Source organism: Chiloscyllium plagiosum, unplaced genomic scaffold, assembly GCF_037043375.1.
Source record: "Chiloscyllium plagiosum isolate Xiang-an unplaced genomic scaffold, Cpla_swu_hap1 HiC_scaffold_35, whole genome shotgun sequence".
NCBI classification, from domain to species: Eukaryota; Metazoa; Chordata; class Chondrichthyes; order Orectolobiformes; family Hemiscylliidae; genus Chiloscyllium; species Chiloscyllium plagiosum.
The window spans coordinates 53,830,478-53,846,584 of NW_028270173.1; the positions used below are offsets into that span (position 1 = coordinate 53,830,478).

Consider the following 16,107-nt stretch of genomic DNA (forward strand, 5'->3'; position numbering starts at 1 on the left):
TAAACAGCCTGAGACAGATTGAAGTGATCCCATAACCGACAGATCAAATCCAAACTCTGACCACATCCTGTTGGAAATGCTAGTGGACACTTAAACAGCCCACAATAAAGGAAGATTCCCAAAGTCTTCAAACCCTGACTGGATAATAATCCACAGACCCAGGCTAACGCACTGGGACTTGGGTTTGAATTTCAACAGTGTAAATGATAAAATGTAAATGTAATTCAGAAATCTGGAATTAATGGCTATAAACAGGAACAAGATGAGGCCACTCGGCCTTATGCACCTGTTCCATCTGAGGAACCATCCTTTTAACACCCACCCAGCCAAGTCCCCTCAAGAACCTATCTTTCAATTACATCACTCAACTCCATAGAATTCGGGGTCGAGAGTGTGGAGCTGAAAAAACACATCAGGTCAGGCAGCATCCAAGGAGCAGGAGAATGAACGTTTCGGGTAAGAGCCCTTCATCAGGAATGAGGCTGGGAGCCTCGGGGTGGGGGAGGGGGGGGGGGTGGAGAGATCAATGGGAGGGGGTGGGGCTTGGGGAGAAGGTAACTGAGAGTGTAATAGGTGGATGGAGGTGGGGGTAATGATGATAGGTCAGAAAGGATTGTGGAGTGGATAGGTGGGAAGGACGATGGACAGGAAGGATGGTGCTGAGCTGTAAGGTTGGAACTGGGGTAAGGTGTGGCGAGGGGAAATGCGGATATTGGTGAAGACCACATTGATGCTGTGAGATTGGAGGGTCCCAAAGCGAAAGATGAGGTGTTCTTCCTCCAGGTGTCAGGTGGTTTGGGTGTGGCGATGGGGGAGGCCCAGGACTTGCATGTCCTCGGCGGAGAGGGAGGGGGAGTTGAAGTGTTCAGCCACAAGGCAGTGGGGTTGGTTGGTGCAGGTGTCTCTAAGATGTTCTCTAAAGTCCTCTGCAAGTAGTAGGCGCCCTGTCTCCCCAGTGTAGAGGAGACCACATTGGGAGCAACAGATATAGTAAGTGACATGTGTGTAAGTGCAGGTAAAGCTCTGATGGATGTGGAAGGCTCCTTTGGGGCATTGGACGGAGGTGAGGGGGGAGGTGTGGGCACAGGTTTTGCAATCCTGGCGAAGGAGAGGGTGGGTCGGTCGGGGGCGTGTACCTGACAACAGAGTCGCAAAGGGAATTGTCTTTATGAAAAGTGGGTAGGGGTGGGGATGGAAATATATCTCTGTGGTGGGGTCTGTTTGCAGGTGGCGGAAAGGCAGAGGATGATGTGATGTATACGGAGGATGATGTGATGTGTACGGGATGGAAGGTGAGGACCAGGGGGTTCTATCCTTGTTGCAGTTGGAGGGCAGAGGTACAGGAAGTGCCCCAGAGGGCATCATCAACCACGTGGGAGGGAAATTGTGGTCATTGAAGAAGGAGGCCATCTGGTGTGTTCTGTGGTGGAACTGGTTCTCCTGGGAGCAGGAGGCGGAGGAATTGGGAATACAGGATAGCAATTTTACAGGAGGTAGGGTGGGAGGTGGTGTAGTCCAGGTAGAGGTGGGAGTCAGTGGGTTTGGAGAAGATGTCTGTGTTGAGTCAGTCACTGTTGATGGAGATGGAGAGATCCAAGAAGAGGAGGGAGGTGTCTGAGATGGTCCTGGTGAACTTCAGGTCAGAGTGGAATGTGTTGGTTAAGTTGATGAACTGTTCAACCCCCTCACGGGAACACAAAGTGGCGCCAGTGCAACCATCAATATAGCGGAGGAAACGTTGGGAGCGGTGCCGGTGGAACTGTGGAAGATAGACTATTCCACATAAACAACAAAGAGACCGGCATAGCTGGGGCGCATGTGGGTGCCCATGGCCACCCCTTTCATCTGGAGGAAGTGGGAGGATTCGAAGGAGAAATTATTGAGGGTGAGGACTAGTTCAGCCAAACAAATGTGAGTGTCAGTGAAGCGGTACTGATGGGGACGCTGGGAGAGGAAGAACGGAGGGCTTGGAGGCACTGGTCATGGCAGATGGAGGTGTATAGGGACTGGATGTCCATGGTGAAGATGAGGCATTGGGGGCCAGGGAAACGAATGTCCTGGAGGAGGCAGAGGGCATGGGTGGTGTCCCGAATGTATGTGGGGAGTTTCTGGACCGGCGGTATAGGACAGTATCAAGGTTGGTGGAGGTTAGTTCGGTGGAACAGGAGCAGGCCGAGACGATGGGTCGGCCAGGGTAGTCAGGCTTGTGGATCTTGGGTAGGAGACAGAACCATGAGGTGCAGGGTTCCCGAACCTTGAGGTTGGAAACTGTGGGTGAGAGGTCCTCTGAGGTGATGAGGTAGTGTATGGTCTGGCAGATGATGGTTTGGTGTTGGGAGGTGAGCTCATGGTCAAGGGGGCAATAGGAGGAGGTGTCTTTGAATTGGCGCCTGGCTTCAGCGGTGTAGAGGTCAGTCTGCCAAACTACCACTGCACCCCCTTTATCCACTGGTTTGATGGTGAAGTTGAGGTTGGAACGGAGGGAGTAGAGGGATATGTGTTGCTAGGGTGAGAAGTTGGAGTGGGGGGGGGGGTAGACAGGTTAAGGTGATCAATGTACCAGCAGCAGTTTGAAATAAAAAGATCAATGAGGTCTTCTCTACATCAGGGAGACAGGATGCCAACTTGCAGTGCCCTTCAGAGAACATCTCCGGGACACCCACACCAACCAATCCCACCACCCTGTGGCCGAACACTTCAATTCTCCCTCCCACTCCGCCAAGGACATGCAAATCCTGGACCTCCTCCATCGCCACCCTCTAACCATCCGATGCCTGGAGGAAGAACACCTCATCTTCCACCTTAGGACCTTCCAAACACATGGCATCAATGTGGACTTCACCCGTTTACTCATTTCCTCTTCCCCACCCCACCTTATCCCAGTCCCAACCTTCCAGTTCAGCACTGCCCTCATGACCTGTCCTATCTGTCCATCTTCCTTCCTATCTATCTGCACCCCCCGCTCTCTGACCTATCACCATTACTGCCACCTCCATCTCCCTGTCGCATTCTCAGCTACCTTACCCCCAGCCCCACCCCACCCCCTCCCATTGATCTCTCCACCCCCGAGGCTCCCAAGCCTCATTCCTGATGAAGGGCTCTTACCCAAAACATTGATTCTCCTGCTCCTTGGATGATGCCTGACCTGCCGTGTTTTTCCAGCCCCACACTCTTGACTTTGATCTCCAGCATCTGCAGTCCTCACCTTCTTCCCGAGGATACAGGCCTGGTCTGTCTAGCCTTTCCTCATAAAGTATTTCGCTCACTCCAGATTTTGGTCTGGTAAGCGTTCTCTGAGCTGCTTTCAATATTAACATTAATGACAAGTATGGTGCCCAGCACTGAACACAGTAATCTCGATACAGTCTTACCAATGCCCTGTATAACTGAAGCATAGCCTCCCTCCTCCCACACAATTCGCCATAACATTGTATCAGCGTAGTGACTGGAATTAGGTGGACCTCGTTGACAACAAGATCCTTGACTGGGGTTGTTAACCTGGGGAATCAGGAACCCTGGCTGACCAATTTCCACAGGCAACCGTGGAGGGGGTCGTTAGGGCCGACTGCCTGTCCCTCTTCCACGGTTACGTTAGAGCCCAGGGTCTCCACCAACACCCTGGAGTTGTTCAGGGAGAGGTGGGCGCCGCAGGGAGTGGAGTGCATTATTTCTCCCCCAACTCTATTTTGATTTAGTCCCTACCCTCCCCTTCACTGTTTTGATCACACAGCACTGCCCTTTGATGTGAAGGGCAGTGTTTGTCACTGGCCACCCGGGTGTTTTCCTATCTTCCTGGTGGTGGAATTTGAATAAAGATTCGTGCACTTTGTGTCTCTCACTGTGTCTCACACCTGCACACACACACACCATGGGTGCTGGGGAAAAAATAAGCACTACCGCACTTAGGTGGTAGTGTGGGGGAAAAAAAAATAAACAGGTGATTTCCGGAAAAAAAAACAGGGACTTAAAAAAAAAAGAAAAAAAAAGAAACAGGGAGACGACTGCCTGCCCCTCTTCCGCAGTTACGTTAGGGCCCGGGTGTCCTTGGAGAAGGAGCACGCGGTGTCCACCAACACCCTGGAGTTGTTCAGGGAGAGGTGGGTGCCGCAGGGAGTGGAGGCCATTATTTACCCCTTCAACTCTGTTTTGATTTAATCCCTGCCCTCCTCTTTACTGTTTCAACCACATCGGCATTACCCTTTGATGAGAAGGGCTCTGCTTATCACTGGCCACGCGGGTGCTTTGTTCTTCCTGGTGGTGGAATATGAATGAAGTTTTTTGCACTTGATGTTTCTTCTCTGTGTGGAAGAACAGAAATAAAGTATATCCATATATGTGTATATATTTATATATATATAAAACCAGGAGATGAGAATCTCCTCAGTTCAGGGGACTGACTGTGAGTTGGTTGACCACAGCCAGTGCACTCTGTGGAAACATCCTCTTGGTCTGAGACATTGCCTTCCTTTTTTTTGGTTTCTGTTTTGTTTCTTTGAGCTAAAAGGGAAAGAATGAGTATATAAACTGGGGATTAGAGGTGGGTACCGTGGGGAGGGATGGAGTGCTTTATTTCCCTCTCCAACTCGGTTTTGATTTAGCCCGTCCCCTCCTGTTCACCTTTTTCACGTGAGCAATGCTCACTCTGGGCTTTGTTTCTCCCTGGCCATTCGCCACACGGGGGTCTTTCCTGGTGGCACAGTATGAATAAATTTATTTACACTTGGCCTTTTTGACCGTGTCTTACACCTACACACAGACACAAACACTGGTGCTGGGGAATATAAGCCTTACTGCAGTAGTCTAGGAGTATTAACGTTTTATATATATATAATATATATGTATAAAATCAGAGGATTAAAATCTCCTCAGTGCAGGGAGCTGAATCTGAGCTCGCTAGCCACAGCCAGTGTACTGCACCCAAGTACATAAAGGGTGCCTTGGTGTTGGGATACCAGCTTTTGTGCAGTTATTTCAGTGGCGAGGGGAGCAGACAGGATGTGCCTAAAGAACATTTGCTTGCAACAACCATCTTGGAATTGGAATAAGCATTTCCGGCATCATACCTCAAAAAAAAATAAACATGGAATTAGAGATAGGCACTTTGGGTCTGTGGATTGCTCTCCAATTCTAATTTCATTTAATCCCCACCCTCCCGCTTCACCGTGTTTCTCATGTAAGCATCACCCCTTTTGGGTCTTGCTTGTTTCTGGTTCTTCTGGTGGTAGAAATATTGAGTTGAAAATGTGTTGCTGGAAAAGCCCAGCAGGTCAGGCAGCATCCAAGGAGCAGGAGAATCAACGTTTCGGGCACGAGCCCTTCTTCAGGAAATATTGAGTAAAGTTATTTGCACAATAGTATTTTCACTGAGGCCGTGCACTTGTGCACACACAACACAGGTACTGTGGGGGAAAACAAGGAACACTATTGTATCGTAGTAATGTGGGGATAACCAAAAACAAACAAATATAAATAGGAGAATGAGAATCTCATCGGTTCATGGGACTGGCTTCGAACTGGCTGGTCTCAGCCAGAGAACTGCACCCAAGTAAATAAAGGGTGACTCAGTGACAGAGTACCAGCGTCGTGCAGTTATTTCAATTAGTTTTCCTGATTACTTGCTGTGCCTGTCGACTAACCTTCTCGGATTCATGCACCGAGACATCATTTCTCTTTCATTTCAGCACTCTAGGATCCCTCACAACATTAGATACATACTCTTTTAATTCTTACTGTCAAACTGGACAGTTTCAGACTTTCCCACAGTGCACTCCATTTGCCAAATCATTGCCCGCTCACTTAAATTATCTACATCCCTTGTAGGTTCCTTTTGTCACCTTTTTTGTATCATCAGCAAACTTAGCTGCCATACCTTTGATCCCTTGATCCATACCATGAATACCAATTGTAAACAGTTGAGACACTGGCAATGACCCTATGGCACACCGTTAGTGATATCATGCCAGGCTGAAAAAAAGACCCAAGGTCAGAGTGGTGCTGGAAAAGCACAGCAGGTCAGCCAACATCTGAGGAGCAGGAAAATTGATGCTTTGGAATTCCTGAAGAAGGGTTTTTGCCCGAAGGGTCAATTTCCCTGCTCCTCGGATGCTGCCTGACCTGCTGTGCTTTTCCAGCACCACTCTGATCTTGACTCTAATCTCCAGCATCTGCAGTATCCACTTCCGCCCTGAAAAAGTCCCACTTATTCCCTACTCTCTGATTCCTGTTAGCCAGCTGCTCTTCTATCTAAACCAATATGATACACCTGACGCCAGAAGAGTTTATAATCTGCAATATCTTTAGATGTGATCCTTATTAAATACTTTCTGGATATCTGAATACATCTACTGGTTCCCTTTTTTCTGCAGCATAAATTACTTCTTCAAATAACTCCAATAAATTAGTTAAACTTGATTTCCCTTTGACAAAGATGTTATGGCTCTGCCTGATTGTCTTGACTGAATCCAAAGTGCCCTGTTATACAATCTTTAATAATACCTTCTAACATTGTCCCTATGACAGTTGGTAAGCTCACTTTCTTTAGCTTAGTTTCCTGCTTTTGGGCTCCCTCCCTTTTGTATAAAGGAGCTATACTTACAATTTTGCAATGTAAGAACATCTTCCCTAAATTTAATGAGTTTGCGAAAATGAAAACGATTGCATTAACTTTCTCACTAGCTACTTCTTTTAACACCCAAGAGTAACATTCATTAGGGCCCGGGACTTGTCATCTCACAGTTCCAGCAGTTTACTTAGTATTCCATTGAGGTAATTATAGTTTTCTTGCATTTCTCCCACTCTCTCCATTCCTAATTTATAGCTTTGTTTGGGATGTGACTTGTATCCTCTTTTGCAAAGATTGATGTAAAATATCTGTTCAATTTGTCTGCTATTTCCTGATCCTCCATTACTAACTCCCCAGACTCAGTTTCTACAGGCCCCACACTGATATTGTTAAATTTCTGAAAAACTTCTAAAGAAACCTCTCCTATCTGTTTTGATATTTTTGGGTAACTTTCTCATACTCTATTTTTTCTCTCCTTATTAATCATTTGGTAATTCACTGTTTTTGTTTTATATTCTGTTCAGCTAGAAGGAGAGATTGGAGATGTTGGAACCATTTTACCCTGGAGAAATGAAAACCAAGAAGAGATTTGATCAAAGTTTACAAACTCATGAGGCACATAGGGTCATAGAGCTGTACAGTATGGAAATAGATCCTTTGGTCCAAGTCATCCACACCAACCAGACGTCCCAATTTGACCTACTCCAATTTGCCAGTATTTGGCCCATATCCCTCTAACTCCTTCTCATTCATCCAACCATCCAGGTGCCTTTTAAATGTTCTAATTTGACCTGCTTCCACCACTTCCTCTGGTGGCTCACTTCAGACATGCACCACCCTCTGCTTGAAAATATCGCCCCTCAGGTCCTTTTTACGTCTTTCCTCTCTCACCTCAAACCTATGCCCTCTGGTTTTGCACTCCCCCAGCCAAGGAAAAAGACCTATTCACTCTATGAATTCCCCTCATGATTTTATAAACCTCTATAAGGTCACCCCTCAGTCGCTAATGCACCAGGGAAAACAGCCCCAGCCTATTCAGCCTCTCCTGATAGGCCAAACCCTCCGGTCCTGGCAATGTCCTTGTAAAATGTTTCTACACTCTCTCAAGTTTAACAACATCCTTCCCATAGGAGGGTGACCAGAATTGTACACAGTATTCCAAAAGAGTGTCTGAATAGAATGAGTAGGGAGAATCTGTTTTCACACACATATAAATAAAGATCCAGAGTGCCCAGTTTTAAAGTGACTTTGAAAAAGAAGCAAAAATGAGATGAGTAAAGCAATTACACACCGTAATTCTTTAGGGAATGGAATGCACTTTTAAAAGTATGGGAGAGACGGGTTTAATTGAGACAGACAAGAGGCTATCAGATGGTTTAAATGGAAATAATGTGCAGAGGTATGGGGAAAAGGCAGGAGGTAAGTTAGACTGAACAAGGAGGCACTGCAAACAGGATGGGCTGAAGGGCCTCCCATCTACACCATAACCTGTCTGAATCTCTGGGTTTCTGGAGGAACATTTACAATTCCCCAATCCTCTGGCACCTCAATGTCTCTGTAGAGATTGAGAAATACTGATCAGAGCCTCTGCAATTTCTATTGTTCTTTTCCATCAGAAACCTTGGATGCAAAATCATTCAGTCCTTTCTGACATAACTTGCAACTTGCCGTCCAGCCAGGGTCTTACCTACCTCCTCTAGCAGTATAACATCAACAACATCTTTGTTAAGGACAGAGAGACGTATTCTACCAGTCACAGCCTCAACCAAGGCATTAGGCCTTTTACATGTTCTCATTCAAAAGTATGCTTTACTCACAAAAAAACCTCTTTATACACACATAATCACAAATACAGTTCTGTTCTGTAAAACAGCATGTGAAGAAAAAAAACAAACATTGGAGTTTGATTCTATCCAACAAATAAACCAAAGGTATCTCTTACTGTACAAGACTATATTAACTTGCATATGAAGCACTAGAGAGTCTCTTAACTGAACGAACCCCCATTAAACTTTGGCAGAAAGACCTCAGACAGTGGTCTTTCCTCACTGTGCCTTGACAGCATCTGCCTCAAGCTTTAGTGATCCCTCAGCACATGGTCCTTGGACCTTGGAATATGCCAGTCAGCAACACTTGATCAGGGGCAACTCAAAGACACCAAAGAGATCTTTCACTGAATTGATGGTCCTGCAGGCACATTCAATGTTTGTCTCAGTGTGTGGCCCAGGGAACAGCCCATAGAGCACAGGGTCCTGCTTCACCGAGTTGCTCTGGATGAACCGCAACAAAAAAACAACTGCTTCTTTCTCCTGACTTCTTTTACAAAGGCACATTCCAGAACTTTCCTTTGACTAATTATCAAACATGTTTAAAAGAAAATCCCTGTCCTTGATCAAAGGTTTGAAAGGGTCACTGTCTGGTACAGTGTGAGTAACACCTCCAACTGTGGAGATATGAGACCACGAGAGAGAGAGGGAGAGAGAGGGAGAGAGAGAGAGAGAGCTACTTGTGAGATGCACCATAGATTCTAGGGGTGTCATGGTGGCTCAGTGATTAGCACTGCTGCCCCACAGCGCCAGGGACCCAGATTCGATCCCACCCTCGGGAGACTGTCTGTGTGGAGTTTGCACATTCTCCCCATGTCAGCATGGGTTTCCTCTGGGTGCTCTGGTTTCCTCCCACAGTCCAATGATTATTGCCCATGATGTGCAGGGATGTGTCAGTTATTCAGGGGTTAAATGTAGAGTAATGGGAATGGGTTTGGGAGGGGGATGCTCTTCAGAGGGTTGATGTGAAGGGTTGAAGGGCCTGTTTCCCACACTGTGGGGTTTCTATGATGGATCCAATGGAGACAGTGGTCCACATGGAAGGCTGTCTACAGATCCTTAATATGTGACAAACCACTTCTTGTTCAAACTTATTGTCGAGTCTGTAATTTCTCATCAAGTATACAACAATCCCATTCTCCTATATCAGGGAAAACCTCATCCCATGCTCCTGTTGGAAATCCTGACACAATACACAGCCAGTCTGTAATTCCCCAGGAAGTTTGAATTGCGATGTATTGATTTACTCTACAAATTCAATCTGATCATGTGGCTGATCTCAAAGTGGAGCTGATGCCTCAGTCAGACCAGCCATGATCTTCAGGGCTGAATGGCCTCCTCCTGCAGATACTGAATTCCCAGCCCAGAATTCCTGATTGGAAAATCCCAGAGGAAATAGACAATATCATTGGGTCAGTAAAACCATCCCAGCAAGCAGTGCCACTGCCCAGAAGGACTGATCTCTCCACAATCCCTGCCATTAGACACTCGCCCACAGTGACTGATCAGGACAACATTCAAGGGGAGACATGGGAAGATACCCACTGGAACTTCCTGAAAGAGGGAATGCACTGACTGTGCGGTAACTGCCCAGGAGACTGAATATCAGAGGGTCTCTGCATAACATACAAACCCATTGGGAAAGGTCCCGGCTGTTCAGCAGGTTTTGGGGACATTAGAGGGTTCTGACTGACTTACCTTAGCCAACAAAATACAGAGGAAATTAAACCAGCTCTAACTACTGACTTAGATATAAAACTGATCACTACCAACCACACACATAGAAAGCATCCAATCACTCAGCTCACCCACCCCCATTACACTCACTGACCCCATCCCCATAACTGAACACCCTCCCAATTACTCACACCACCCCCCTGGAACTCACTGTGTCTAAATGCACGTGCCCAGGTGTCAGCAAATATGGCCTTTCCAGGATTTAAATTGTTCTAAAGTTGCAAACTCTCAGAGACAGCTCCTGAGAGAAGGTAAGGCTGCAAAGCAATGTGGCTGTCAGTAAACCCTGCCTTGGAGATATTCTACACAACAGGCAGGAAACTGATCAATCCCCACTCCATTTAATCCGAATCTGTGATCACTCCACACTCTGTCACTGAGCTTCAGGATGCTGATGTATTTCTGTGTGTGTGCTCACTCAGAAACTCAGCACCAGGTCATTGTCACCTCCTTCTCTGCAGCTTTGAAAACAATGGGATTTTCATGGAAAAGCTGGAAAATTTTCTCTATCCCTAAGAATCCTTCTGCCTTCAACTCACAAATACACAAGGGGTTGTTTCCACTGCCATTTCAGTGAGAGTTCCAGTTCCTCATGAACCCTTCAAGAGAAAAAGAAATGTACCTAATCTTTGATTTCAATGAACTTCCCCCTCTCTTTAAGGAGTCATCCCTCCTTCTCAATTCTCCCTTCAGAGAAAACACCTTCTCCAAATCAATCTGTCAAGATCCTTCTGGATCGCATCAGTTTTAATCAAGTTGCCTTGACAGGCAGATATCAACTCCGGCAGATACAAACATAGCCTGTCCAACCTTTAGTCATTAGGCCACCCGACCAATCCAGGTATTAATCTGGTAAACCTTCTCTGAACTGTTTCCAATGCTTTTACATCCTCCATGAACGATCAATACTGTACCCAGAGCTGCAGATGTGGTTACACCAGTGTCCTTTCTGATGACAACATAACTTCCTGACTTTTATACAAACTTTTGCGCACATGGAAGTACAATATAATGTCTTTGTACTCATTTATATTTCCAAAAACATTGTTTCACACACATTAGTACATACTCATGCAAGACTGTTTACTAACACAACTACTGTCACATTCACATACACTCTTGCTGTCTCACAATAATACACCAGGAATCTTCATACTCAGACAGTTATACTCACTTTCAACAGGATCCCTTGAGATGAAATTATTCTACTGATCCATACATGAAGTTCCAGCTCTGTGGGAAATCACTGTAGGGGGTGGAGAGATGCAGTGATTCCACTCAGATCTCACCTCCTGGAGCAACAGCACTTGATATAAAACAGGAAAACTGTCAGTCGTTCCTGATTCATGGTCTTTTCACAGAAATGAACATTCAGACAGAATAACGATGCCAACATTGAAGAATGTTGAAAATTCAACAACTGCAAAAAGATGACACTCTGCTCAGGAGCAGCCTAAAGGTGTTGAAGACATGGACAGATACAGTGTTAGTAGAAAACTGAAGTGTCTCAGTCACATTTGTCAGGGAAGTGCAATGCACTGATTCAGCATGTTTAATATATCACAACGCAGGAGCAACCCCCAACTCAGAAGCTGATATTACCGAAAAACCAGAATAACTCAGAGAGAGGAAGAACAGTAACAAAACAACATACTTGGAAATGAACTGGTCATACCTGGTGGTACAAACGACAAATCCAATGGGTATATCTCCTTTTCTAGTTTTACTGGGTTTTCCTTCAGATTGCCTCTAACACACATCCATTGAAGCATAATATATGTTTTACAGTTATACACATATCCACAAATATTTCACAAACACTTGAATGGTATCTCAAACTGTTACACTGACAGTTACACTGATTTTTGTCACATTCAGCCACCCTTTCACTGTCTCAGAATAATGTAGAAGATCATCCTCATAATCATAACTGACAAACAGCAGTCTGTTTCACTGACCTGTACGTGAAGTGTCTGTAACCCAGCTGTGGGAGAATCACTGTCCGGACTGGATGGACCAGGGTTGTCACTGAGATCTCAGCTCCTGTGATAATTGTATCTGTTAGAAAACAGAAACACTGGTCAGACTCTCATCCTCGGTGGGAATTGAAGTCAGTCTCTGATTGTTTCAGTGACTGAAAGTCTCATGTCAACTGGTATTGGGACATGGAAAAAAACTGTGATCAGATGCAAGACAGGAATATTTACTGTGGACACTTGATGATCCTGTTTGCAGATAGTAACCTTCTGAACTTGTCCCAGAAGTGCTGCTGCTGTCTCAGAGATTCAGCAATGAGGTGTCAAAACATTTTACTTTAACTCTGCTCTTCCAACATAAGGCAACAGTTTTCCTGAAATGCTGATTGTAGAGTTTCATTTTCCATAACAGACCAAACAGATTCAGCAAAACTTTAACTTCTGCTTGGTTTAATGAATAATGAATCATTTCCAAGCAAGATTGAAAGTTCTTGTTTGCTGATTTAACATATCCCCACATGACAGACAAACCACAAAACATGTCAGAACAAAGGCCAATTGTGCTGTACAATATGGGGCAGTGAGTGAGAAATGGGGAACACAAGGATGAGAGCAGGAATCTCTGTTCAGCACAAAACAGGAACACATTCTGGATGACTGTGCATTGGTTCAGCAATATTCTCCATGACTGCCTGAACCCCCCGTCCGACCCCCAACATCCCAACATCAGATCCTACTGTGCTTGAGAACATGGGTTCATGGATGTAAGCAAATATTTGTTCACTGTGAGACCAATCAAAGCAGAAATCTTTATGTGACCATGTTTGTATTTCAATACCATTCAGAGATGAGGAGTATTCGGAGGGGAGGGCTGGCCCTGGGTTCCAAGACCAGGATTTATACATTCTGTTCGAGGGGATCACTAGATTCTGATATTGGCCGCAAGTGGCTGATGAAACCCCACCCACAGTCACCAAGAGAGCATGATGGGAGATGCCCTCCTGGCTGAGCCATAGGCACCAATCAGATCATGGATTCAAGGCAGGAAACAGGCAGGCCGTGTCCCGGGACGGAGTGAGCACGGGCCGTGTCCCGGGACAGAGTGAGCACGGGCCGTGTCCCGGGACGGAGTGAGCACGGGACGCATCCCGGGACGGAGTGAGCACGGGCCGTGTCCCGGGATGGAGTGAGCACGGGCCGTGTCCCGGGACGGAGTGAGTACGGGCCGTGTCCCGGGACGGAGTGAGCACGGGCAGTGTCCCGGGACGGAGTGAGCACGGGCAGTGTCCCGGGATGGAGTGAGTACGGGCCGTGTCCCGGGACTGAGTGAGTACGGGCCGTGTCCCGGGATGGAGTGAGTACGGGCCGTGTCCCGGGATGGAGTGAGTACGGGCCGTGTCCCGGGACGGAGTGAGCACGGGCCGTGTTCCGGGGGGGAGTGAGTACGGGCCGTGTCCCGGGGGGGAGTGAGTACGGGCCGTGTCCCGGGACGGAGTGAGCACGGGCCATGTCCCGGGACGGAGTGAGCACGGGCCGTGTTCCGGGACGGACTGAGCACGGGCCGTGTCCCGGGACGGAGTGAGCACGGGCTGTGTCCCGGGGGGGAGTGAGCACGGGCCGTGTCCCGGGACGGAGTGAGCACGGGCCGTGTCCCGGGACGGAGTGAGCACGGGCCGTGTCCCGGGATGGAGTGAGCACGGGCCGTGTCCCCGGACGGAGTGAGCACGGGCCGTGTCCCGGGATGGAGTGAGCACGGGCCGTGTCCCGGGACGGAGTGAGCACGGGCCGTGTCCCGGGACGGAGTGAGCATGGGCCGTGTCCCGGGACGGAGTGAGCACGGGCTGTATCCCGGGAAGGAGTGAGCACGGGCCGTGTCCCGGGGGGGAGTGAGTACGGGCCGTGTCCCGGGACGGAGTGAGCATGGGCCGTGTCCCGGGACGGAGTGAGCACGGGCTGTATCCCGGGAAGGAGTGAGCACGGGCCGTGTCCCGGGGGGGAGTGAGTACGGGCCGTGTCCCGGGACGGAGTGAGTACGGGCCGTGTCCCGGGATGGAGTGAGTACGGGCCGTGTCCCGGGGGGGAGTGAGCACGGGCCGTGTCCCGGGGGGCAGTGAGCACGGGCCGTGTCCCGGGACGGAGTGAGTACGGGCCGTGTCCCGGGACGGAGTGAGCACGGGCCGTGTCCCGGGGGGGAGTGAGCACAGGCCGTGTCCCGGGATGGAGTGAGTACGGGCCGTGTCCCGGGGGGGAGTGAGCACAGGCCGTGTCCCGGGATGGAGTGAGTACGGGCCGTGTCCCGGGGGGGAGTGAGTACGGGCCGTGTCCCGGGACGGAGTGAGCACGGGCCGTGTCCCGCGATGGAGTGAGCACGGGCCGTGTCCCGGGACGGAGTGAGCACGGGCCGTGTCCCGGGGGGGAGTGAGCACGGGCCGTGTGTCGGGACGGAGTGAGTACGGGCCGTGTCCCGGGGGGGAGTGAGCACGGACCGTGTCCCGGGACGGAGTGAGCACGGGCCATGTCCCGGGACGGAGTGAGTACGGGCCGTGTCCCGGGACGGAGTGAGTACGGGCCGAGTCCCGGGATGGAGTGAGTACGGCCGTGTCCCGGGACAGAGTGAGTACGGGCCGTGTCCCGGGACGGAGTGAGTACGGACTGTTTCCCGGGACGGAGTGAGCACGGGCCGTGTCCCGGGATGGAGTGAGCACGGGCCGTGTCCCGGGGGGGAGTGAGTACGGGCCGTGTCCCGGGACGGAGTGAGTACGGGCCGTGTCCCGGGACGGAGTGAGTACGGGCCGTGTCCCGGGGGGGAGTGAGTACGGGCCGTGTCCCAGGGGGGAGTGAGTACGGGCCGTGTCCCGGGACGGAGTGAGCACGGGCCGTGTCCCGGGGGGGAGTGAGCACGGGCCGTGTCCCGGGACGGAGTGAGCACGGGCCGTGTCCCGGGACGGAGTGAACACGGGCCGTGTCCCGGGACGGAGTGAGCATGGGCCGTGTCCCGGGACGGAGTGAGTACGGGCCGTGTCCCGGGACGGAGTGAGTACGGGCCGTGTCCCGGGATGGAGTGAGCACGGGCCGTGTCCCGGGACGGAGTGAGCACGGGCCGTGTCCCGGGACGGAGTGAGCACGGGCTGTATCCCGGGAAGGAGTGAGCACGGGCCGTGTCCCGGGACGGAGTGAGTACGGGCCGTGTCCCGGGACGGAGTGAGCACGGGCCGTGTCCCGGGACGGAGTGAGTACGGGCCGTGTCCCGGGGGGGAGTGAGTACGGGTCGTGTCCCGGGTCGGAGTGAGTACGGGCCGTATCCCGGGACGGAGTGAGCACGGGCCGTGTCCCGGGACGGAGTGAGTACGGGCCGTGTCCCGGGACAGAGTGAGCACGGGCCGTGTCCCAGGACAGAGTGAGTACGGGCCGTGTCCCGGGATGAGTGAGCACGGGCCGTGTCCCGGGATGGAGTGAGTACGGGCCGTGTCCCGGGATGAGTGAGTACGGGCCGTGTCCCGGGATGAGTGAGCACGGGCCGTGTCCCGGGACGGAGTGAGTACGGGCCGTGTCCCGGGATGGAGTGAGCACGGGCCGTGTCCCGGGACGGAGTGAGCACGGGCCGTGTCCCGGGACAGAGTGAGTACGGGCCGTGTCCCGGGACGGAGTGAGCACGGGCCGTGTCCCGGGACGGAGTGAGCACGGGCTGTATCCCGGGACAGAGTGAGTACGGGCCGTGTCGCGGGATGAGTGAGCACGGGCCGTGTCCCGGGACGGAGTGAGCACGGGCCGTGTTCCGGGATGGAGTGAGCACGGGCCGTATCCCGGGACGGAGTGAGCACGGGCCGTGTCCCGGGATGGAGTGAGCACGGGCCGTGTCCCGGGACGGAGTGAGCACGGGCTGTATCCCGGGAAGGAGTGAGCACGGGCCGTGTCCCGGGACGGAGTGAGTACGGGCCGTGTCCCGGGACGGAGTGAGCACGGGCCGTGTTCCGGGATGGAGTGAGCACGGGCCGTATCCCGGGAC

At 50.5% G+C, this 16,107-nt stretch overlaps 1 protein-coding gene and 1 pseudogene across 5 annotated transcripts in view; both read right to left on the minus strand.

Annotated features, from left to right (window-relative positions):
- The window catches only part of LOC148140914 (uncharacterized), a 30,130-nt gene extending 17,690 nt beyond the window's left edge, over positions 1–12,440 (minus strand). The window contains exons 1-3 of one of the 4 annotated variants that reach the window (XM_087979676.1): positions 12,333–12,440; positions 12,084–12,183; positions 11,300–11,431 (exon numbers count right to left, since the gene is read on the minus strand). The gene's annotated coding sequence lies outside the window, so the exon portion shown is untranslated. Of the gene's footprint in view, positions 1–11,299; positions 11,628–12,083; positions 12,184–12,332 lie in introns of those variants that run through there. The other 3 variants (XM_087979672.1, XM_087979673.1, XM_087979675.1) reach the window with 3 other exon arrangements.
- Positions 1–16,107, minus strand: part of LOC148140908 (class I histocompatibility antigen, F10 alpha chain-like) — a 205,817-nt pseudogene that overhangs the window by 173,162 nt on the left and 16,548 nt on the right. The gene's annotated exons all lie outside the window — the stretch shown is intronic.